We start from the raw sequence: 24,960 nt of genomic DNA on the forward strand, positions 1-24,960 counted from the left end.
CCTAAGCATTTGGTCCTGGCTTTGCTCCATAATTAGCCAGTTCTAGACACTGAGAGGCAAAAGACTTCAGCAGTCCTTAGGCATCTTTGTAAAGCTTTTTTTAAGCAGAACATGAAACATCTCCTAAGCAAACTTCTCACCATGGTTAATTGTGTCCAATCGTTCAGAAGCATCCACATGGTTATCATCTCATAAGCACAGTATAACAGGTAGTAAAAATCATGAAAACTTACATTTTACCTCTGCTGAATTCCTAAAATTACCTAATTGCAAAGCTATTTACAAAATGAAGAGAAATTTGAGGACAGCAATAAACTCTAAGTCAAGAAACAAGGTGGGAGGTGGCAGATTGTGTGATTGCATACCACAATGTGGGTCCATCAAAAATACAAACAAATTTAAGCCTGAAGTTATGAAGTTTACCTTAATTTTTCATAATGACATCCAAGCATTCTAGAAAATGTTGGCAGAAAAAGAAACTAAAGACAAGCCTGTAAAGAAGTTCTATTTTTTGTACAAGTTAATCAAAATTGAAATAAGCCTTAGGTTGAAAATCAGAAACATGATCTGGTTTCTAATTAATTGGGTAAAATTAGGTAATTAGGTAAAAATTGATTCACGTTACCTTGAGCTTGAAAGAAAAAAAAAAAGTAACGAAGTGGAGAAATGCACTTTACCTGCTGTGCTCAGCTGAATTCACATTGCTTCTATGTTCAAAGCTACCTGTTTTTTGCATGAACCGTAAAAGGGAACCATTAAAGGGAAATCTTTACTTCTAAGTAAAAGATAACCAATGATCCAGTGCAATCACTGGCCGCCTGATCATTCATACCAGTTAACTCAGGTCATTGCCTTGCAAGCTCTGTTTTGGACTGTTTCAACCGGCTATTTCCAACACAAACCTGCTACCCAGCGACTACCTCTACGCATTATAAATTCAGGCTGTTCCACATAACTCAGCTGCAATTCTCCCTTAGTTTTATTTTATTGATACAGGCATCACCTGTATCACTTGCTGTTACAATCCCAGACTTGCTGCCCTGCCCTCAGTGTTCCAGTATAGCACCCACAGAAACTACACTTCTGCTATAGTTACTTTTTAAGGAAACGTCAAAGGGTTTTCTTTAAAAAGTGTCAGAAGCTAAGTGTGAAGGCTTTGCTAATACAGCCACACCAGTAAGGACCATACAGCATGGGAATGCTGTTACACTCTTAGCATGGGTATGAATAGCGAAGGTATGGTTAATTTTGCTTGGGAAAGTGTAGCCACAGGAAAGCTGAGAGTGGTTTGTTTGGTTTGGTTTGCTTTCTTTTAATCAAGTTAAGCTACAACAGCAAAACCGAAGTTTTGCAGCATAAACGGTAGGATTTCTTCAGCTCATTTCCACCCGTTGCACCATGCTGCCCTTTTGCTAGCATGGTTTTGAGAGCTAAAACTTTTCTCTCTGACACCTAGAAAGCTGTCTTCTGTCTCAGGCAAATTCCACACATCTGAATACAAAGATCATCCTAGTATAGTTTTCATATGACATTTCTTTATTAAACATTACCAAGGTATTTTATGTCTGTCTGAAAAACAAAGAATATTACGAAAGATAAACTGGAGTATCTGAGCCGCAGAAGGGCCTGAACAGTTCATTAGATAAAAAATCAACAGAAAATGAATTCCAAACCCCAAAAGATGATAGCAAATTGCTTGTATTGGCATTTCAGGTGGATTTTTTTCCAGATTACCCTACAGGTTAAGAAAAAAAGACTTGGAAACAGTGACTCCTAAAACAAACTGAACAAAGACTGATGTCTATTTGCAGAAATATTAGTTCTCAGTGGGTATGTCTGCATTCAATATTTTCTATATTATTACATGGTTTCACTGTTCCTAGAGTCTGTTCAGCTACTCTAATATTTTTTTTTATCATTATTATTATTATTTTTTGCTTAAGGATGTATTTTATTGCTGTTGATGGGAAAATCTGAGCCTTGTAACTTTCCGGGCTACAAATTCACAAGTGACAGTCAGACATGAACAGAATTTCAGCACACTCGATAAACAGAAACATGGAAACAATATCTTAAATGTAAGCAGGGAGTACTGATGTTAAAGCGTTGTTTTAAAAAGAGACAGGGAGAAACAATGGAATTCCTAGGTTTTCAACAAACTGAGAAAAAAGAAGGATTTATTTTCAGCCAGCAAATGTGACACACATTAAAAGGCCAGCAAAATCAAGCTCATAAAATAGGATTCCTCTAGATGGAACTCTTGAATTTGAAAGATGACAGTCATGTACAAAAGCATCGAAACTTAGGAAATTATTCTCTTCCTGCACAGCTTATTTCTGCTACTGAAACACCTCCTTAGAGGAAAATGGGCTTATCTCACCTACTCAGTCCATGGTATGATGAGACACAGCTCTCCTGTGCAGAAGACTTGAATGTAATGGACTTGAATAATGTAGTATAATAAATAAAATTATGACTATGATAGAGGTTTTGGCAGGTGCAGAGAGCTACCTATCTGTGTAGTTCCTTTTAGAGCAGGATTAAAGCTGCTAATCAAGGATTTTAGATTTGATTTCAGCTCTTGTTGAACTTTCTACTAACACTTGCAAACCTGCCTGGACAAGAAACAGATGTTTTTTTAAATGTATTTAATAATATTTTGATTATTCTGTAAGTAAAACAATCATATGAAAATACTATGTTAATGGATGTTAATGGGCTACAGAAAATCAAAGTCACTAAAGTAGAACAGAATATTTATAAAATATTATGAAGTACTGACACAGCCAAAGAAGAATATTACATAGCAATTTTGTCAACAGTAGCAGAGCAGTTCTGCAATAACCTTTAGGACAAGTGTGATATGTTTTAAAACTAACCATTAAAAATATTTTGGGGAAAACAAAAAAAGTGTATCTCTACAGACCTAAGTGATATACTTCAGCTTCAGAAAAACACAAAGATGCCAGCAGTAACACCTAGACACCACAAATATATTCACTGAGAACACAAAAGCAGATGAGGTAGAAGTGCTAAAATGAAAAAGAGCTTTGCAGGATAATACATCCCAACTGAAGCACTTGCAAGGTAAAATAGAGTAATATGAGGCAGCTGCCCCTAAAGCCTCTGCACTCACACTGAGGAAACAGGTATCAGCTGGATGTCAGGCCCTTGAACCCTCCATCAACACTGCACGGAAAGTAACTGCCATAACCAAGATCTCTGCACTTCAGCACAGGGCACATGTGAAAATAATAGACACGTTAGAAAGCACAATGTGATAACAGGTAGTGAATGTCGACTTCTGCCAGTGACTGTGCAGTTTTTATTCTTTGCATTTTTAGCTTCACATCTTGACTGCTGAAACACTTTTCTTGGGGCTATCTTTGAAACATAAAGAGAAATTCTGTCTGGCAGAAAACATAATGTGCATGACCTACCATGGTACACATAAGCATGTGCTGTACTCGCTCATAGCTATCTGTTTGCTTCTGGCTGTTATTAGAGGTACCAGTTACGCTCGTAAACTCATACTGCATATGTAACACATTTATCTTCAAAATATCACTTTTCTCATAGAATTTCTCACAGCAGTTGCGATGCTTTGCTTCCCTGTTTCTGAGAAGTCCTAGGACTACCTCTGGGGATGCCGGTTAGCCAGATATCCTCCACGCATGGGTCATGGTCCAGGAGCTGCCTTTCCCCTTGCAGGGCTCCAAAGATCCCAGCTCCTGCAGTCAATGAAACATACAGCTCAGATATAACTCCCAGCAAAAATTAAAAACTATAAAAATACATGCAAAAAAACATTTCAAAGACACGCCTACATAACACATGCAGCGATATCGCCCCAGCCCAGAGACAGCCCAAAGCACAGTCCCTGTAGATTGCCACATGTAAGATTATTTGCTCCAGTGCATAACAAGAAAACTGCACACAAGAAAAAGTGACGCAGCAGACCCAAAATATATTAACTGATCTATTTCTATTTCTGCCAGGAACAGTAGGGAGGACCAAAAACACCTGTGACCCTCTGAGGTGCAACAGAGACCTCTGTCACTGCTGCCAGAGGAAAGCGCTCCTGGCCATGGGTCCCATCCTGCACCCTGGCACACCACTGGTGCCAGCTCTGGCACAAGCTGAGCCAGAGGAAGGGGTGAGCTCTGGATGGCACTGCTCTGGCCCTGGGTGGTCAGCGGGTGCTCCTGAGCCTTCAGGTGCCAAGCCAACAAGGACCATGCAAAATCTGTAATCGCTTGCTACCCCAAAGTGCAGCAGCAGACAACAGGGGTGGTGACAGTTTTTCAGAAGACATTTTGTAATTGCAACTGTGTGTTTCATATACAGCAGCCAGATGCTTGTGGAGGGAGGGAGGGGGGAGAGCTGTAAATCTATAAATAAGTAATGGAGTGTTGGGCTATGAAATTCATAGATTAACATAGGAGAAACTCTCTCAGCGGCTGCATTAATGCCAGCACAGCGTTCAGCTGTTTGTCACTTTGAAATGACTCCTGCCTCCCACCACAAAAGCTGTGTGGGGCTTGCCTGGCCTCCTGTGTTCTTCTCTCGTGTTCATCTCTGGCCAAAAAGAATTAATTTGTCACTGAGATTGTACAGTCAGGATCTCGAGCTCTGCTAATGCCCGCTTAAATAATATGACTGCCTGATGTAACGCTGACCTCTCTGGTCTCCGAGTGCAGTTTGGTCCTCACCGCCTGTCGGAGAAGTTTTTGGGGGAACAAGAGGCACAAGGGGCCACCACAAACCTATTTCTGCTCTCACGCTATGAGCCTACACTTGATAGCAGAGACCCCAGGGTCACGGCAATATCCCACATGCTTCAGGTCTGCGAGAGGATTTATCAGTCTTGGAGAACGCCATGAGCACCCGTGGCTGTCAAGCAAGAACTGATTCAAACCTGCAGAAGCCTTTCCATATACTGCTTTTTCAGGGAGGAATTTAGAACTCCTTAAACACAGCAGCACCCACTTGCGCACTGCGTGGGCTCAACAGGCACTGGTACCGCACGTTCTGGAGAGCTGCTGCCACCACCTCCGGCCACCCAGCAGAGCCACAGCTGAAGCAGCAGCCAACTCCCCGGAGCTGCCTCCCCCACAGACCCCTCTTCCCCCTGCCACCCAGGGCACCACTGAGACTGTTGGCACGCCTGGGGCAGCTGCCCACTGATGTGAGTAGCTCCAAGCTTGTTTCTAACCCCTCTTGCAGGGACAACGCGCACTTCACCTCGCACAGCTGCCCAGCTTGACACAAGACCTTCCCCCAGGTTTCCCTGCCGAGGGCAGAGCCCAGGCACGGCATGGGGTACAGGCTCTGGCACAACTCACAGAGGTACCTCGCTGCCCAGCACCTCAGTCCCACAGCTCCTCTCCATCTACATTTATCCTGCCCGTTATCCATTTTATAGTGCTTCTCCAACTGACTATCATCTTCCATCATGGAAATATATACTTTGTAGTTAGTCACTTTATTCCTCTGCCAAGGATGCTCTCAAGCTCCTGTCAGTAAAAGCACCCTGTGTTCTCTTCATGCCATAGATCTTTAACTGCAGTAGTTATACATTACTTAGGCTGCACGTATTTCTTCCTAAAATAACACAGGCGTCTCTATAGACCTTCACTAGGCCTTTGATGCACTCCAGGCATCTTGCTTTTCAGTCCATTATTCAGTAACACAACTGAAATAATTGGGCCTTAGTACTTCCTAAGTCTTCACAATTTTTTTGACTCCTAGCAGGGTGAGTGGTCAGGTGTGATACAGAGCTCAGAGGAAGCTGAAAGAAAAGAGAATAGGTGAGTACGCTAGGAATTAAGCTAGCGCTTGTTGTCTGCCTCTGTAGAAGGGTGTAAGGCCTAGAGGAGAAAATCATAGATGGTACCACTAAGAACACAAGCGAAGAAGGTGAATGAATGAAAAAAATGTAAGTCAAACCCCACAAAAAGCTCCTGAAGCAGCATTACATCGCCCTCAAAACAATAGGTAAAATCCCTGGAGATTCCTGTCTCAAGCAGACCAGCAAGCAAGTCCACAACTGTGGCATGTGTGAGACAAATCTTGTTCCAGCTACCTCGCTGGGTGCTGCCTGATCTCAGACAGAAGCATTCCTCACGAGGTGCCGAGATATGAGTCACTGGGACATCTATGCTGTCCAGGCAAAGCACTCCCCATTTTTCAACCATGGTCCTGAAATCCCAGTTGCCCACAGCACATACATGCTTGTGCATGTTATACTTTGCATCTAGTCTTTGCTGTGGAGTGAATCAGTTCTCAAGACAGGGAAATTTGAGTACAAATGAGACACTGGAGATGGTGGGGACTGACCCCTCAGAGTATGTGTATGCTGCATGTGATGCCTTTGGCCTGCTCCGGTTCTGCAGGAGTACCCCAGCCAGGCTCTCCTCCTGCTGCAGTCCCCCATGCCCACATACTGTGTCTTTTAAGTACTGTGGTTTGACACACGAACGTGGTAACAGCAGGCTGCAAAGCAACCTTCTTATTTGCTTCTAGATTTTCTGCCTACAAATCATGTGCACAGTGTTTGAGATCAGCATCTGGAGAAGACAGGGACCTGCTTCTTTGTGGGTGCCACATTTACAGACAGGGATTTGTAGGTGGGAAAACTGTTCTAAAATAAATACAAGTATCCTGGACTTGTGGTATGTGCTTTGCTAGGGCCCAGGAGTATCTTCCACCTGGGCAACAGGGCCCTGGCATATCAGGGAGAAATATATCTTGTGATACACCTGTCATCACCATTTCGGAGTACCTGCTACCACAGCACAGGTGGCTTGTTTGTTAATTGAATAGAAGAAAATCAATACATATCTTTTTAATGCAGTCAAGTATTTAAAGTATTGTAACCTAAAAGGACAAATCAAAACACCAAAGAGGAAAACCACAGAATATCTGTTAAAAAAGACCCAGGGTCTGAAATAGGATGTGCTGGTTGTAAACATATTCCATCACCTAGGTGCACCGCTCTCTCCAAGGAAGCAGCCACGAGATATGTTCTTTACGTAGTAAAATCCAGGGAAACATTTCTGCAGCACGGAGGCGTGCAGGCTAGCAGTGAGGCCAGCTGGGCAGACCTGCCCTGGAATCACCTCTTGTGTGATCCCACTGAAAGCAGTAGGGTTGAACAGGCTTACAAATCAGGAGAGCGGGACGCCCACTACCAGCTGTTGAAGCTGCAAACTAAATCTGATGATCGCAGCCAGAAATGTGCAAGACTTTGGTTAAAATGTTACAGAGGAGTCTAAAGATGATGTGGTAAATGTTCACACTGGTTACTCCAGTAAGCTCAGAACACTTCTGTTTAGGCAGGTCATTTTTCCCCAGGTTTAAACCATTGAGGCAGCAAGCAGAGTTTGGAACAACAGATCCAGGTTTGCCCATGGCTGGCAAACTGAAGTCAGGAAGTTTTTTGCTGAAGTCACATTATTTGGGTAAGGGGAGCTGGGTGAGGCCATAGGATGGCTTCTTGAGCAAAGTGTGATGTACAGTAACACCCAAAGCAGAAAATTCTCAGTCCTAAAAAAAAAAAAAAATAAGAGAGGATGATTCTAGAGGCAGATTCTTGTTTTATTAGGTGTAAATCAGATGTGATATTAAATCCATATGGTAAAGGTTAACATGTAAGAAGTATTGCATATTGATCACAGCACTTCAGAACTGGCCCATTTTTCATTAGCATTTTATTGGCTTCACAAGAATAGGCAGCGACACTGATACAGAATGCCTAAGAATTAACTGCAGCAGTAAATGATAATGCAAGTTTTAAAAAGATAATCATGCCTTCCTTATGCTTGTGATGCTAACAGAGATCCCTAATAGCAGCATCAATTCCATCTCCCAAACAAGGGGAAATTAACATGGGAGAAAGAAACTATGCAGATCTACTAATAAAATCATAAAGCTGATAGTAAAATGTTCCAGCAGCAGAGGAAAATGCAAAATAAATAGCAAAAATATATTAATTAGTACTTTCTCCATTCCACTGCATATATATCAGATTCCAGTACCTGCAAAAGCAGGAAAGCTTGTGGTATCAGAGCTCCAGTCTCTGAAACCTATCTTCCTATGACTGAGCAATTATCCCTGAAGGCCACTAAATTAAATAGGGGGAGACAGAGACAGTAACATTTTTTTCCCAAGGACACTGTAAGATTAGACATCTCCCTGGTACAGTTCTCAATGGAACAGTAACACGCTGCTTCCCCCTTATCCCCATATATTAATATCCCAAACTCTGAAAAACACCTCCCCAGTGGGTGAAATGGAACTGGCAGTGACCCTGTACACTGACTGGAGTGGGCTGGGGAAGGCAGGAGGGAGGCTTTGTACCCCGCTCAGCCCCTTCAAGGTCAGTGTGTCTCATGGAGGGGAGCAGCAGCCAGTCCCCAGCTCTGGAACTGCTGCACTACTCAAGCCTCAGGCTCACACAGGGGTATTTATGCTGGTTTGTGTCTGATTTGCATCACCTGGGCATGCTGGTTTACATGCAAGTAATCAGGACTGCAAGCACAAAATAAAATCAGTAAGGAAGGTATCCGTCAGTGATCTCACACCCTGCAGGTCCACCTGGACCTGGACCCGTCCACAATCCCGTCAGCTGAGCAGAGCCCACGCATGTGTCCGACGTCACTCCTGCCCACCCTGGCACGTGCCCTGCAGCAGCCCGCAGGCTGGGTGCCACCAAGTCCCACCGAGCAGCCAGGGCGCAGAGGCGCTTCGCAAGCTGGGGAGAGCACGGCGATGGCTGGCATTCAACAGGTAGCCGAGCTGAGGCTTTACACTGTAGCATTAATGGTGAACTCTATCTTGCTCTTTCTGCCTCTGCCAGCAATTGCAGGAAAACTCTTCTTTTTACTTCTTGCCTGCTGCTGAACACTGCTGTCTTCATGGAACTGCCTGTTACAGATCAAGCTCTTTCCCGAGCACTAATACTTAGGTCAGACCCCATTGTTGTGCATGTAAAGCTTGGAGCATTTACACTGCCTTCCACCCATCAGCACTGAATTTCACCTGCTGTTTCATTATGTGGTCATTCAGTGTCACAAAATCCTTCTGCAGCTCTCCAGGCAGCTTTCATTTGCGCTGCCCACAGTAACTTAGTGCCATCAGCCAGAGATGAAGTTATTTTGGCAAGTTATCTGAAACGTCTTCTTCTTCTCACAAAAAAATCATTCTGTCAAATAAACAATTCCTCTTCTGTGAGCACACCACCAATTAATGGAGGTTAATTGTCTACAACAAACAACCATTCAATGTATTCATTACACTAATGAGATTTCCTTTTTAGAGGATGTATTAGTTGAAAAATGCAGTTTTGTTGACTTGGCTTTTAACTGTGGCAAGGAAATGTGCTTGAATTTGGGAAAATCTTTCATTCCAAGAGAAAATGACAACTGCTCTTAAAAGAAAATGGATATTTATCTGCTAGTTGACACTTAGGTCTCCCTGAGCAAAAGATCAAAAGAACCGCTTTCAAATACATTAATTTACTAGGTGTTTTGTAATATAAATATGTGTGATACTGCAGTTGCACCCACTTGTTACATCAACTATAAATATTTTTTAAAGCATAACTGACCCTAAGAAAGCAATCTTGTCTTCCTGTGTCACCACCAGGTTGCCATCACAGAGCTAAAATTACCTAGTTTTCACAGCAATGTGCTGGAAAGCCAGTGGTAAGTAACAGTTAAGATACTTTCGATTTCCGTATTTAAAGTTTTTGCAGTTACAATGATTCAGCTGATAAAAGGTTGTCCGTTAAAATTAAAAGGCACATATCACCAGAGACAATTACATTGGACTGGGTTTGGCACTGCTACAGCCACACCACTACATACTATTAATCGACAGTCAGGCTGTGTACTGCTGTTCTCCTCTCCATTCATACCCATGTTTTCAATGCAGACCAAGTAAGAATCTAGTGTTTCAATGATTACTAAAGAGATATTCAAACTATTCCATAAGAAAAAAAATAGATTTTGGTACTCAGAGGTTAGCAAGCCCTTAAAGAAGGAAAGAAAATAGACTGACTATGATCTTTGTCACATATTCCTAAGCCCATCCACAGCATTTTCACATCCTGTGAGTATCTGCGTGACTCTCATTTTGCTTGCACAAATGTTTGTGCTGATCCTTCTTCACTGGTGTGTGCCACATACTAAGCTGCTATCATAAACAAGGCTCCGTCAGACCAGGTGTTTTGCAAAGACCTGTAAAGACATTTTATCCCAAGAAATTTGAAACTAAGAAATTTAAAAACAACCACAGTGGTAACAATTTTAAGTTTTATGCACATGGCTTTATGGTATTTACCTGTTGCTTACTTAGACTGCACTTGCACCCACCATTTGTGTCAAACTCCACCTTGAAGGTAAGGGCCTCCAGTGAGGTTGTCCACATGCATGTGGACATGTAGTCATCATTTGTTAAAGACCTGTGAAAGCTATATGATCTCTCATGAGGGAAGTGCTCTGCAGTACTTAGAGCCATTTCAATTTGATGATTTAAAAAGGCATATATCGTGTGGTGAATATGAAGAGAGAGAAATGGGAAAGGAAAGATAATGAGAAGGCCCACCAAAAAGATGGATTAAAAGCATCAGGTGCTCCACCAGGCCAAGAAGCCAACTCATTATGAGTCAGTTCCACAGGTCCAGTTTCACTTATCTTTTCCAAATAATATGTCTTTAACTTTCAAGAAGGGTTTGGCTGTGGGGACTGAAAAATAGCACGGGCCACAGGGCAAAGAATGGTGGATGAATGTTTATAAGAGCATCTACTTAAAAGTGAAAACTCACTTTCATTGTATGTGTAGGTACATTTCTCACTTCAGCTGAGTGTGAAGAAAAGATCATTAAGAGCACAGGCGTGAGTTACAAAAATATTTCACTGCAATTAACAAGATGCTAAACTGGATGAGATGTGATGGGAAACACATCCCTTGGCATGGATTCCACCACTGCTCCATTTGGACTCAGGAAAGCAAATACCAGCTTTAACTCAATTATTTTACTCCAGCAAAAACTGCTGTGGCCTTATTCATCCTATTGAATCTGCCTTCTCTTCAAGTCTCACATATAGTTCCTCCTCCATGAATGGGGAGAAGAGCCAGATGCCCCCTGTCAGTCGAGTGATAGCACAGTATTTTTAGCAAAGAAAAGTTCCAATATGCTGTTCCAGACCATTTTGATGCAGAATTAGCTCTAAAAATAATCCACTTGTCTCAGCTCCCCTCCCCAAAGCCTCCCAACTAGTCACATATGCAGCCAGTAAAACAAATACAAAACATTACTACATCAGAACTCGTGTTAACAGATTACATCCTGAGAGACTACTGCCACTCTGGGTAGATTCTCAGAGCTAGCACTTCCAAACCAAACCTTTATCACATGCCTTGGATGCACAATGGGGTTAGGGTGAACAGGGTTAGGAACATTTTATGAATGCAAATTAAACAGCAAGAATAGAAAAGGCATAAGATGTTCCAAACCTGAAACATTTAGTAAGAGCAAATAAAAAAATAAAAGTGTAAAAAACCCCACAAAGAACCTTCAATCTCACTTGATTAGGTGATACTTCTTTAATCAGCAAATGGCAATCTCGTTTCAAACTGAAGATTGTTGCTACAAAGAACATGAGAACAAACTAAATCATCTAGCACTTATTTAAAAAGCTGCAACACCAGCAGGCTTGTTGTAATATAATAGAGTAGTAGAGCAATTATACTCTGGGATTAGTATTTATAGAACATAATCAGGTTTTCCTTATTTAAATTATTATTCAATAATTTGTGCTCCTTAGAAGCATCTTCAAGTTGATGTAGGGTTTGAAATAAGTCTTAATGAAAATACAGCAAAACCCTGGCAGGAATCTGGAACGATGTTCTCTGCCCCTCAGAGATCACAAGTGGTGTGGTCCCTGCGAGTCTTGCACTTCAGGAGCAAGGATCTCCCTTTCTGAGCTGAAGGAATGAACACCAGACAGATTAGGGGACAGGTTATTAAACGGCATGAAGTAGGTGCTGTGAAAAGGATTTGCAACACTGCTTGGGACAATGGCTGTTCTGTAGCAAGAAATGCAAGAAACCAAGAGAAGTCACATACTGAACCTCACCAGGAGGAGGGAGAGGAGGGTATTTTTCCACAGGCAATCCAAGAACTTATGATACTGACATGCCAGCAATCCCTGTGAAGCCAGAGCCTCAGAAAATCAAGTGTGAACCTCCAGGATGACCAACCAGTGACACAAGGACACAGTGAGACATGCCTCCAGGTTTCTTTCTTCCAGGACGGTACCTTCTCTTGAGCGGGAGCAATCGGTCACCATGTGTTCATACTGCACAAAGCCCAACCACGACTAGTCCGGGCAAAGGTCTCTGTGGGCTATTGCAACACAAATTGTGTGCAATAATGACTATTATTTCTAAAGCATAGTTAAAACTAGCATCAGAGCACTATTGCTACTTATTATTTACTATTTAATTTATCAACTTCATTTAAACTATTTACTTTAAATGTGAAGAAGGTATATGCCATGATTTCTTTATCTGAGTCAGAACAAGAGCAGTGCCCAGATTAGAGAGATGGACCTACAAGGCAACAAATCCCTTACACCCACAGGGTAGGGGATCAATGTCTGTTTTCTATCAGGAGGAATTGACAGTATTTTAAGGTGCTAATTGTTAGTACTGCCAATTCTGAGCTCAACATCTGCGTTGTAATGAGCCCTGCTTCAAATTCAAAAATGCACGCACGTTTTATAACAGCGTGTAGGAGTGTTAATGGCTTAGCTGCACTCTTCGGGAAAGCATTTCTTACATCTGAGTGTGTATAACTCCTCATCATTTTATTCTTTGCCCTTCTTTTCACCATATAGTAAATACCCAAAGTGCTTTATAAACTTTGCATCTAAGTTAACTACCCAAGCTAGGATTTTGCTTTATAAGCACGCAGGAGAACCCTTCAGTTCCCCTGTCTTCAACATACGTCCTGCTTATAGACAGGAAAAAACTGTCACCTGGTTCTGGAGTTCTCAGCATCCAGTTTCTCTGGTATTAACAGAGATTCCTAGACCCCACTCCTGGGACATCTCAGTCTCATTGAGCACCCAAATCTGCTTGGCACTGCCCAGTTGAATCCAGTGTCAACCCAACACCCACCTCGGATTAGCACGGGGGAAAAAGCCCATGCCTTTCCTCTCTGGAAATGGTCTGTGACAGCAGTGGAGCAGAAGACAGCCCAATCAAGCATCTTCATAGGGAATACTGATATGTTACAGCAGACACACAAACGGGGAAAACGGAATACTTGAGATTAAATGAATTAAATTAATTGCTGATAGAGCTTCTGTCTTCAGCAAACTAGGGTTTTTAAATCTCACCAAACACACAGCTATCTGCCCTCCTTTCTGTGTCTTCAGATTATAAGAATTGCAAAATTTCTTGTTTGTTCATATCATCTGATCAGCTTCCAGGCAATGGCTGTCAGCAGTGAACTTCTCTCGACGGCATGTCACTAATGGGGACAATTTGCAAAGTATCAATGCAATACAGAGAAAAAAATGCTTTGCATTTCATTTTAGAAAGAGCTGAATAGAATATAGCATCCACCACATGATTCCCCTGTACAGTCTCTGTTAACTGCTCAGAGGTGCTCAATACTTGGGAAATCCTTGAAATGAGTGCCTTTTCCCTCTTGTGACTTGACCCAGACAAGCCCAGGCTGATTGGGGTTGCTGGTGGAACTGAAAACAGTTTTGCCCTCTGCCTTTTTTAAAACAGCAGCCAACCACATCAATCCAGCTTTGTTTGTGACACGACTAGAAGCTACAAACTGGCCACTTTCATTGTTTCTTTTTTAATTTCCCTCCATCAAACAGTTCTTTATTTCCCTTCACCTTTGTATCTTGCCTAGCAATCCAGTGATTCACAAATGTATCTTTTTCATACCTTTAGCAAAGATATTTTAATAGAAATATTAGCTTGACTTAGGTGAACAATGCCAAAGTGCACTTCCAAGTGTAAGTCTGAATTGAAAATCAGGAATTTGCTTTGATATTCACAGTACCTTTGGTCCTTGTAAATATTCATATAAAGGGTTTTTTCACCACAAAGACAACCAATATGTTTGCAAGTTCATGTGAAGGCGCTGGCACTTCTATAAACAACAATAAGATAGTCATCTATTTACAGAACAAAATAAACGGCAGGGGACTTAAGCGGCTATTCCAGCATTGGAAGTAATAAAGTACAAATGGATGACAATGTAAATATTACCACATCCAGGGGAATAAGAGTGTAACTCGTACGTGCCTCTGCCAGTATACTAATCCATATCTCACATGTATTATTGCTTTGGTTATTTAAACAAACAGCTGGATTTCTCCACCTTCAGTGGCTAATCTGAAAAGAGAAGATTCCTATTCCTACATCATATGGGTGAAACTAGAGAGGAAATGGTGATTCTGTTTTCAGAAAAGATACTGGTCTGTGCTGGATCCGTGACTCTGTAATACAGCTTAAGATTTCGTAGAATCACAGAACATCTCAAGTTGGATGGGACCCATAAGGATCATTGAGTCCAACTCCCTGCTCCTTGCAGAACTACCTAAAACTAAACCATATGACTAAGAGTGTTGCCCAGATGGGCCTTGAGCTCTGACAGGCTTGGCGTCATGACCACTTCCCTGGGGAGTCCGTTTCAGTGAGTGACCACTCTCACAGTGAACAACCTTCTCCTAATGTCCAATCTGAACTTCCCCTGACACCCATTTAGTCCCATTTATCTCTTAGTTTTCTTTTTAATTTTTAGATGTCGTTCTCTTTTTTATTATTATTTTTCCTGTCTGAAATAATTAGTCATGTTTTCCGTGTGAACCTGGAGGGTGCATCAGCTGGAGTTTAGCAGTTGTTTAGCAGTTCAACTGGAAAAGTGCATTCTTGCATTTAGACCCGTTCCAGAAATTCAGTTCCTGGTGCCTTGTGGAAGGCAGGGCAAACACGCCATGGTTTGTGACTTGTGGCAGGAAAGAGCGCCTGTAGTGCCAGACACTTTTGCACTCATGAGAAAGATGCACAGGCTGCAGACCCTGGAAGGGCCTAAACTTCACTTCTTCACTCGAGGTGCATGAAAGTAGGCAAGAAAAACAAAGCCCCACATGGAAGTGCTGCTGCAGCCTGTGCACAGCGGCTGTCCTCTCTTTCTTCCCCTCATTGCCACAGCTCAGCCATGAGTTGGCTGTTTAAACAGTGCAGAAGACGGGACCGATTTGTGAAATTATTTTCCTGTGTATGAAATGCTTTGTATGCAGTCTTTTTGACAGGTAGAAGCTCCTGTGCACTCCAAGGCTTCCTTTTCTCCTTTATTTAGGAGTTCTTGATTTTAACAGGAGAATATCGACTGTTGTAACTGTGAGAAACGTTACATGGTGTCAATCTCAGATATGATATAGAAGGAATTTGTACAGAATAGACTGCAGGCAAATTAATGCATGCTGTCAATCTAAACTCACTGTTGCCAGGCATTTATAGACCATATCTAAATTATATTAATTTTCAACTGTCCATACTGCCAGCCTGACAGGTGACTGGTTCATGTAATAGTTGTACTTTCTTCTCATTAAAAGATACTTGCAAAAGCACCTTTAAGTAAATATACAAGTCGCATGACAAGAAAGCGGTGTTTCTCTAGCAGCCTTTGCTCTGCACGTTTCTGGCAGGTTTTTTTCCTCACGTTCCACATCAATAATGCAACAGCAACCAAAAGGCCATGTAGACATTTAATCTGTGAGTGCTGAGGGCACACAGCTACCGGCCGAACGTTCTGCAAACATTCTCCATCATCTGCTTCCACACCAGGGAGTTGCCATTGAAGACTTCCCGAAGTCTAAGTTAGATTCATTTTAAAATACAGCACTTTTTGACACTAAATAAAATAAACTCTTAGCTTTATTGAATTATATGAAAAAAAAGAGGAAAAATTATGCCTTTAAACCATCTTCTTGTCTCATCTGAAAACAGCTACCAGGAGCAGGCTAAAGTTTCCAAGTGATGGCATGTAAAAGCACCCTTTGTCCAATTTATAACTTGTATGTATCTACGTAAATATATATATCATCTTCCTTACTGCACCTAACAGAGTTGCGTAACACTGATGGTAGCAAGAGAGGAGCATCAAGAGACAGCATGAAGAAAGGGAGCAGGGCTACAAAATGAAGAGACCAAAGGACAGACTCCATATCTACTCTTACCCAACCAGAATGGAGCAATACAAATTTTATTCTCCAATGGTGTCTTCCAGACACAGCTGACGATGCTTTGTTTGACTTTGCCCTATGCTTTGAGATTGTTCACTTAGATCAACACATAAATATGGAAGGCAATTATTGTTGTGAAACATGCTTCAAATAGTGAAATATTATTGACTATAATTCACATCCCATTATATACACACCGCCAAAGTGCAATTAATCATATGCAAATTTTATAAACATTATAGTTGTCAACATTTAAAGTCACTGTCAATGCTTTTGCAGGTAATTAATATATGGAAAGCATTCCCTCAGTTAAGAAAAGAGAACACCTAAGGAACGGTATGGTAATCTTACCTTCTCTCAAAGGCAAAACTGTAAAGATTTTAGTGGTGACACTGTCTCCGTAATAAATGTAGGCTGCCTGAGCTAAACACATGAGAATATATATATAGCATGAACTTTTATTTAAAAGTTAGCTTGTTGCCCACAGAAAAATAAGAGTTTTTTTATCCTTTTTCTTGCTTCTTCTGGTACTTTCTGACTCCTGAATGCCAGGAAGTAGAAAAAACAATTAATATTAAAAATTACTGTCATTACAGAACAAATAATACAATACATAATACCCCTGACACCAAATCTTAGATAAGAATTCAGTCCGCAAGAGGACCCTGTTGGAAATGTTATTGTGGAACTGCAAAAAGGTAGACGCCACCTTTGGGTTTGCTTCTCAGTCCCAGGGGCAGAAATAAAAATAGAAACTCCAGAGGGAGCAGGGACAGGACAGCTCGGAAGGTAAGAAACTGGGCTGCCTTCACCTCTTCCCTCTTGCAATGTCACAGTCACCTGCTCCTGTTGTTATCCTAAGGATGTGTCTATTGCCACTGGAAGGTCCTTGGGATAGCACGGTTTAAAAGAAAAACAAAACACTGCAGTTTACCAGAGGGAAAAGTTACTGAGAGTCATTAGGTGAAAGGGTAGCCCTTTCTACCCATATATATATATATATTCTTATACTTTATCTGCAGTATTTCTAGAACACCCAAGAACTTAGTCTTTGCATGTTCCTTGAAAAAAGAGGTGTGCACAAATATATGGCAAACATGTTCCCGGAAAGAAAGATAGCTGCTGATAAATGAGCTCTGAATTAGGTGACAACCCCGCCGTAGGGGGGAGGACTGGAAAGATCAAGGTGTACCCACACTGCCGTCTGTGACAGAGCTGCAATTGCTACTGTAAGTGCAGCAGAGCAGATCTGGCTTTGTGCTAACTGCTTCTCGGGTGGGTTTGGCAGCCTGAGCTGTGCTCCGAGCTGCTACCACCGAGCTGCAGGCAGCAGCTGTGAGAGTTAATTAAAGACCGGCTTGAGCATCCTTCCAGCACAGTGCTGCAATAGCACTGACTTCGGTGTACTGTTTAGGCAGTATTACAAAAGTATAAAAGTATTACACATAGAATAATGATAAGTCTACAGTGGATAGATGGCTGTTCCTTATTTACTCTTTCACATAAAACAGCACTAGGACAGTGTCAGTAAAATAGACTTTTGCACATGAGGCATAATTAGCTGATGGAGTTTCTCTCTAGCACACATTACTACACCCAACAAGTCAGAAGAATTCCAAAAAAGGGTAGAGATTTGTATAAATTGTGAGAAGAGAGTAAAAGAGACAAATCACACATAAACACTGAAAAACACTAACGCTAAAGCAAACAGCAAAAACTCTCTTTTAACTATTAGGATTTAGGAAGACTACAGACAATATATTTCATAGCTGTTTCTTACACCATTTTCTAAATTGTTTGGTGTGGGCTGCTCTAAGAAACTGCCAGAGTTCTGGAACAGAGGAGTTCCCAGTACACGATTTGATATGGGAGGTGCTAATGATGCTGGGTATCATCATCACAGTTGCTCAGCAAGCATTCCCCAGACACGAAGTGAGCCTACAGATGCTGCTTTGTGAACACAGCTCTCCTTTTGTCCTGAGATGTTGAGCAATGATACATTCAGCAGCTCACTCTTTTATTATATTGTTTTTATAGTCTTTAAAGGTCTGAATATGACTTTCCATCTTTCCAGCAGTGCTTTTTCTTTATTGCTTGCATGAATTGTTCCATTTCATTATCTACCAGCACAGTATATCTTCCTTGTTTTGACAAGGACTGTTCTGTTACAATTACCTGCTGTCGTTGGGGTTCAAGTGAAGGTGCTGCCAGCTGGACAGAGGCTGTAAAGCAACACAAGTGAATTCCCCAGTGTTAAAGTTTCTTTGAAAATACAGGAAGCAATTAGCTACCTCTATATTTAAGAGGAGTGCTTGTATTGCAATGAGACTCTGCCAGCCGGAGGTTGGAGGCAGATGGGGGTCTGATGCTTCCCAAACTTCAGAGATGTTTGACTACTTCATCACAACATAAAAACTCTTCATCTCATCTGGAAAATTCGTAACATATAAGAACATGTTATACTTAGCCACAAAATAACATGGGGATAACCTGCACCAAACCTTTCAAAAGCAGCATTCCACATCATTCTAACAAGGAGAAACAGAAAGTTCATGACAGGTGGTAGAACTGACAGAAAGTGCATGTTCTTCTGACAGGCTGAGCACCTCTTGTCTCAGCTAACCTGAGTAGGAATCAGTAGGAGACAGAAACTAGGGCTTACCAGCATTACAGGCCTGCGGCCAGAAACACAGAAAAGAAAGGGAGAGGATGCAGGAGATGGCAGCATGGGCTCATGCAGGTCACCTGCTCCTCTACCCAACAGGTGGACGAGGAACTCCCTCATGCCCCTGTACATGCTGCTGGAGGGACAGTCTGTGACCAGTGGTGACCTCCAGACCAGGACTGCTGGAGGAAAGGCTTAGGACATACGGGACACCTATTACCTCCTGAAGGATTTGTTCACACAATGTAATAATGAAAAAAATTAATACAGCCTCATTCCAAGAAACAAAAAAACACAGCACAATATTTCAAAGTTGTTTGTTTGTTTTTTTCAAGACGATGGCTGGGACACATGTGGAGGCCATGATAACCCCAAAGGGTATTACCATTAAACCAGACTGCAACCAAACGTGCAGCTTCAGTAACAGATGACCAGAAGGCTGAAGCCATACACAAGAGCCATGCTCCTACATAAGGGATAGAAAAATTAAAGAAAAAGAGGAATTTCCACTATAACATCCTAAGTGAAGCTAATCAACATTTAGTACATTTAGCATGGTTAGTACTTTTTGCCAAATTGATCTTAGTTATATACATTATCTTTATTTGCCTTAGTAAGGCATAGGAATGTGGGGTTTTGACATTTTTTGTAACTAGTTTCTACTGAGCTAGTGAGTCTAGAAATAATCATTACTATCTGAAAAATGAAAATTAACCTTTTACTAGCTTGTTCCCTCTAGAAGTTTACCTGTTAATCATAACTGTGATAACCTTTCTCTTTTGCAGACTATACGCTACAAATGGAAATTTTCCTTCTCTGAAGCAGCTTCAGTTTCATGGAAGCCTAGAGAGATTCCTCTAATTTTCCAACTATCGCAGTCTCCAAACATTTTACTCTTGAACATAATTATTAGATCCATCAGCTTTGTGTTTCATCTATGTGTTCCTAACAGATGAGATGGTTTTGTGCCCCCTCATAAACTTACAAATTAAACTCCTACATGCTCTCCTGCTTCTTAATTTGGTGCTTTGGGACAGCACTGCTGTTAGCTCACTTAAGAACAAAACCATTATTCATATGAGCTGCAGCAACCTCATCTTCAAATAGCAAACTGCAACTTCCAAAACAAATTTGCATTACACTCAATGTTTAGCTTAAGCATTCAGTACCGCACAACAGAAGCTCAAGCGCATTCAATTTAACAATATATGGAAGAAATTTTTTCCAGAAAAGAAAAGTGAAATTTACGTCAGAAGTCTGGGGTAATCTCGTGTTAATGAATATGGTTTTGATGGGTCTTTTATAGTCAGGTTCATCACTGACTGCCCTCGCAGCACCAACAAGTGAATATGAGTAACTATGCTCAGGAACAGCATATAATTGCCACTTTATATGGTATAAATAATTGCTTAGGCAGCAAAAAATAGTGAACTGTTTTCTCCTTAGACTTTAAACTGCTCTATTACTTTTTTCAACATAGAGAGATGCACTGTAGCCTCGCACTGGGGTGTGCAATCCAATAATGAGGCATAAGAACAAGGCAGTGAGTTAATCCATAACTCCTAAAGGCAATTAGGGTACCTAAAAGTAGTAACTGCCAGGATGCTTCTAGTGACACTAGCGATGTTCAGCAGATAGCAAATTCAGGGATAGCAAGAGTCACATCTTTGAAAGGTACCAAAATATGGTGGTGTTGGCGTCCTTGCTTACATGGCAATGAGAGCGTGCAGGGGTCTGGCTAAACCTTGCTCTTTCCCTAACCCTATGCACTTGTTAAGTGAAGTCAGTAATTGGTCTGAAATATTTAACTCCATTTTATAACACTTGCATGATGATAGCAACCTTTGTAGAGCAGGCTGCAATTTCCAAATGTACACAAGTCGTAACTATGAACACTGCAGTAGCTGCTGCCCTTCCAGAGGGATTGATGTGCCATGGGGAGGGAAGCAGTGCTGGAAAAGAAGGTTTGGTCCTTCAGTTTCTTCTCAGAGATAAGACATAAACATGGAACAGGCCAGTGTGGGTCTACTAATTCATATGCAGGAGTAAATTTGTTCTCCTGGTGGTAAGGATGAGAAATTAAGTTCAGGAGCCACATAGCCAGGGCAGTCATGATGTGAATGAGATGTTACCTGAATAAAGCCTCTACTTCTTTCAACAAAAATCTTTACAAAAGGTTTTAGCCTCTCCTTTGTTAGGCATTTTTCCTTTCAGGAGAAACCTGGGATCCATAAATCTGAGTCCCCAAGCTCAGGTCCTGCCTGAGACTCCATAGAGAAGAAATTTCCCCTTTCTGATGGGCTGACAAACCTCCCCTGTGATCTAGCAAGAATGACATCCGGACAACCCCAGGTGCACAAAGGTTAGAACAACACTAGTCTGCTGAAAGGGGTACAGTAATGAAAGCCAAAAAAACCCCAACCCAACCTGGCATTTGTAATACCACTCCAGAGGTACAAAGTGGAACTTTGATAACAACAGAAGTACTCTCATTAAAATCTTCCTCTTTCTGTTTCCAATGCTTATTAGTTGGAATACAGGGAACTACATGCAGGTTTTTCTAAATCAAACAGCACTGCATTTATGAGGGCTTATGATGCAGTGATGCCAATTTAATAATAATAACCATGATTATTGTTTTACTTTTCAAAAAATGTATATCTTAATATGACTTGTAACTCAGTAAATAAGTCTCTTGTCTAGACTGCAATTTAATCTTTCAAAAGAAATTACCAACCATTTTAGAATTTGAATCAGTCGCTATTGAAATATTCGCAGCGCTTTAAGTACATCATTTTACACAGGATTTAATTTCATATGGGTATATATCCTAGGGAAGCAATGCCTATTTTGTCTCCTTGGGCTGCACTGGTAGGTGATGGGTATGGCTCCTTGCATCCCCATCCATATGAAACCAAGTAATCAAATCACTGTACCAGAAGGTATCCAACCAAGTTAACAATGTCATCCCAAACTGATGCCATGAAGCAAATAATTGTTAATTCATTTCCCTGAAAGGTACAAGCTACTTGGGAAAGTGCACTTACACAGTGGCTTGATGTCCATAGGTTTACATTGCATTGCCCTGTCTTAATTTCTACCACCCTTAGCTCCAGGAGACCCACTTCCACCCACCTCTGAATTAACAAGCTGTTATACTCACTGCATTTGTCTCCCTCCGCACCTCTCCGTGTGTGGCTATCACCTTCTATTTGTTGACAATCTGCTTTTTATTCCTGGGATGAGAATTTGTGAGGTTTAAGCATTCTCTTTTATTTCAAGCTTTTAGAAGAGTAAATGCTCCTAGACTGGATGAAGTCAAGCATATGTGTTTTGGGTTTTTTTTCCTCACTATGCTATTTTTCCTTAGGGAATGATATTTTCCCCATTGTTCTAGCTCCTGTGTAATTTTCCTTTACTGCCCTCTTCTGATTTAACTCTTGAATATTAGGTAGGTTAATAGTGAATAGATAACCTGCAAGTCATCCAATACTGTAAAGACATTGTAAATGCTACCGGCACTTTGCTCACTCTGCCCATTAGCTACAGCCATCGTTGTATCTTCGGTGACAGCATACACATAAAACATCATCAAGGACACTAGACAAAAGAATTCCCAAGTTTTGTGGATAAATCAGAAGAATTTAAACATAAACTTCCATACTTTCTACAAACTTCCATTACTGCCAGCAATACATTTTTAGATGATGTCATAATGCATACATCACAAATACCCAGATAAGCGAGGCTTGTAGCAATCTTCCTACCAAACAGCCAGAGAGCATACATATATGAATATCTTTTTGACAGTATTTGGGCTGGAGGAAAAACCCCAACATTTTTCTCAGGCTCATCAAAAAGCAACTGGCTTTTTAAGCACAGGGTTTGACCCATGGGGTTTTATTTAGGGGACTTTATTGGTTTCAGTATTTTGCCATTGCACACTGATACAAACAACTTATTCTATGTATATTTCAAATTTAGTCTGTGCTCATTATGAAATTAAATAGCCTAATATGAAATTTGAAATTACATGCTTTTATCTCTGTGTAAACAGCATCTCCCAATAAAGTAACCTGTAACACAGTTATGGAAGGAAATTATTTTAGAAATGGCAATTCTCATCTGAATTTGTCTGTTCCCTTTATAGATTGAGTCAACAACTCTTTATAGACAAATGTTAGTCTTTACTACTTTTTCCTTTTGCAAGTACTGCATACACCTCTGGGAGCCTAAACTGGGGTGTCTTTATGAATCATTATACTTCAAGAATTGCAATGAAACCCATTAACTACATCTCAAATTCAGAAATCCTGCCGCTGGTCATTCATGAGCCATAGAGGAACACAATCTTAATTTGCAGGATACATTTGCTAAGCTGGTATCTGACAAAGCTAATACATCTGACATAGGAATGACAGAGGCAGTCCATCTGGAGCCCTCTAGTCACCAACTTTACAGTTGTTTCAGTCCAGAGCTGCAGCATCCTAATGTTTGGCCAGCAGTTTCTTGAATGCACAGGAAAGTGGTAGCATCCACCAGTTCAGACCACAAGAACCAGGAACTGATTGCTAACCCCCCAGAAACAGTGGACTTGGGAACCTGAACCTCCAGAATCCTTACCAAACCAGCTGGATCTCTAGGAGGAGAACACCTGAAGTCAGCCCAGCCAGACAAACAGGACATCCTCCCCCAGTCTACCAGAGAAGGGTTAAAGTGGCTCCTTTAAACTTGCTGAACCTGACTTAATCAGAGCAGGTGAGACTCAACTTCTAATCACTCTGTCATAAAAAACACTTTGTGGCACCATTTCAGAAGCTCTTCTGTGAGAGGAGAGGACAGGTAAAGGGAGAAGTAAGGCACATGCACCACAGCCCTGAAGAGGCTGGAAGGTCCTCACTGCATCCTCACATCCAAGTGACTGTCTAATCATTGTGGTCTGTGACCTCCTGCTCATGGCATTTGTCTCTGGCACTGCTAGCTAGCTGAACTGAACCACAACAATCATCTAAGCTAAACCGTAGGTAGAGAGGTAATTGCACACAGCCTGCTGCCACCCTAAAAAAACCCATATACTGTAAGCTGGAGTGTTTCCAGGGCCCCAGGCAGTGTCTCACTGACAATATTTCTTATGTTTAGAAACCACTCTCCTTCCAATAGCCAAGTTAAAATTATGTATATTACTCTTACAGCTTTCACTCTGTGACTTTTTAATGACTCTGCTGTTAAAATCTACAGACTTTAAATGCAACAAAGGTACAGCTTAAAAAAAAATAAAAAACTCCCAAAGCCCTACTATTGGTAGGTGGTAATGGCTGAGTTAAAAGGGGTGATATTTCTCAGAAAGGACTGCTCAAAGGGAAACTGGGAAAGTCTGGAAAGCCAAACTGTCCATTAAAGAGAAGGTCCCAGCAGTGGAAGTCAGGTGTGGTGAGACAGACAGTCAGGCAGAGTGAGGTTCATGCAGACTGCGAGATAAACTGAACAGAGAGAGGGGGGATCAGAAGCAGGCATGAGAAGAATGTAAGAAATGAGTTAAAGATCAGAATCAGCCATGCAGAATAATATGTGAATATTCTATAGAAAAGATTTTAAAGTTTAAAGGTGTACCTTTGATCAGGACTGATACGCACAGAAAGCCATAGACCCTGAGATTAAGAGAAAAGCATTTTTATTTATAGGTTCAAGTACAGAATAAAGCTATACGTTTTTGGACCAAAGAGAGGACAAAGAAAGCCTAGGAGTACTAAATGAAAGGCTGTAAGTATTGGTTTTAAAATACAGAACTAAAAAAAGGCTCAATATAAATGTAAGCCTTGTTTCCATAACAGAAGACTAAGCTCTTAGATTAGAATCCCTTCATATTTAAGGAGCTAGGCTGTGAACATCCTACTATAAGGACTCTCACCAACTTAAGCCCAACCAACATCAGGTATCTAGAGCAAGCACTATTAACCTGTGATAGAAGATGAAGATGTTTCTAAATAAGCTGTAATGCCTGAGGAGGTTCAG

At 41.3% G+C, this 24,960-nt stretch overlaps 1 long non-coding RNA gene across 1 annotated transcript in view; it reads right to left on the reverse strand.

Moving 5' to 3' along the window:
• LOC130145069 (uncharacterized) overlaps positions 1-24,960 on the reverse strand; it is a 58,641-nt gene that overhangs the window by 14,484 nt on the left and 19,197 nt on the right. Inside the window, exon 2 of the long non-coding RNA XR_008820359.1 lies at positions 3,639-3,731. This is a non-coding gene — a long non-coding RNA (uncharacterized LOC130145069). The remainder of the gene's footprint in view (positions 1-3,638; positions 3,732-24,960) is intronic.

The sequence above is a fragment of the Falco biarmicus genome, chromosome 2, assembly GCF_023638135.1.
Source record: "Falco biarmicus isolate bFalBia1 chromosome 2, bFalBia1.pri, whole genome shotgun sequence".
Classification (NCBI taxonomy): Eukaryota; Metazoa; Chordata; class Aves; order Falconiformes; family Falconidae; genus Falco; species Falco biarmicus.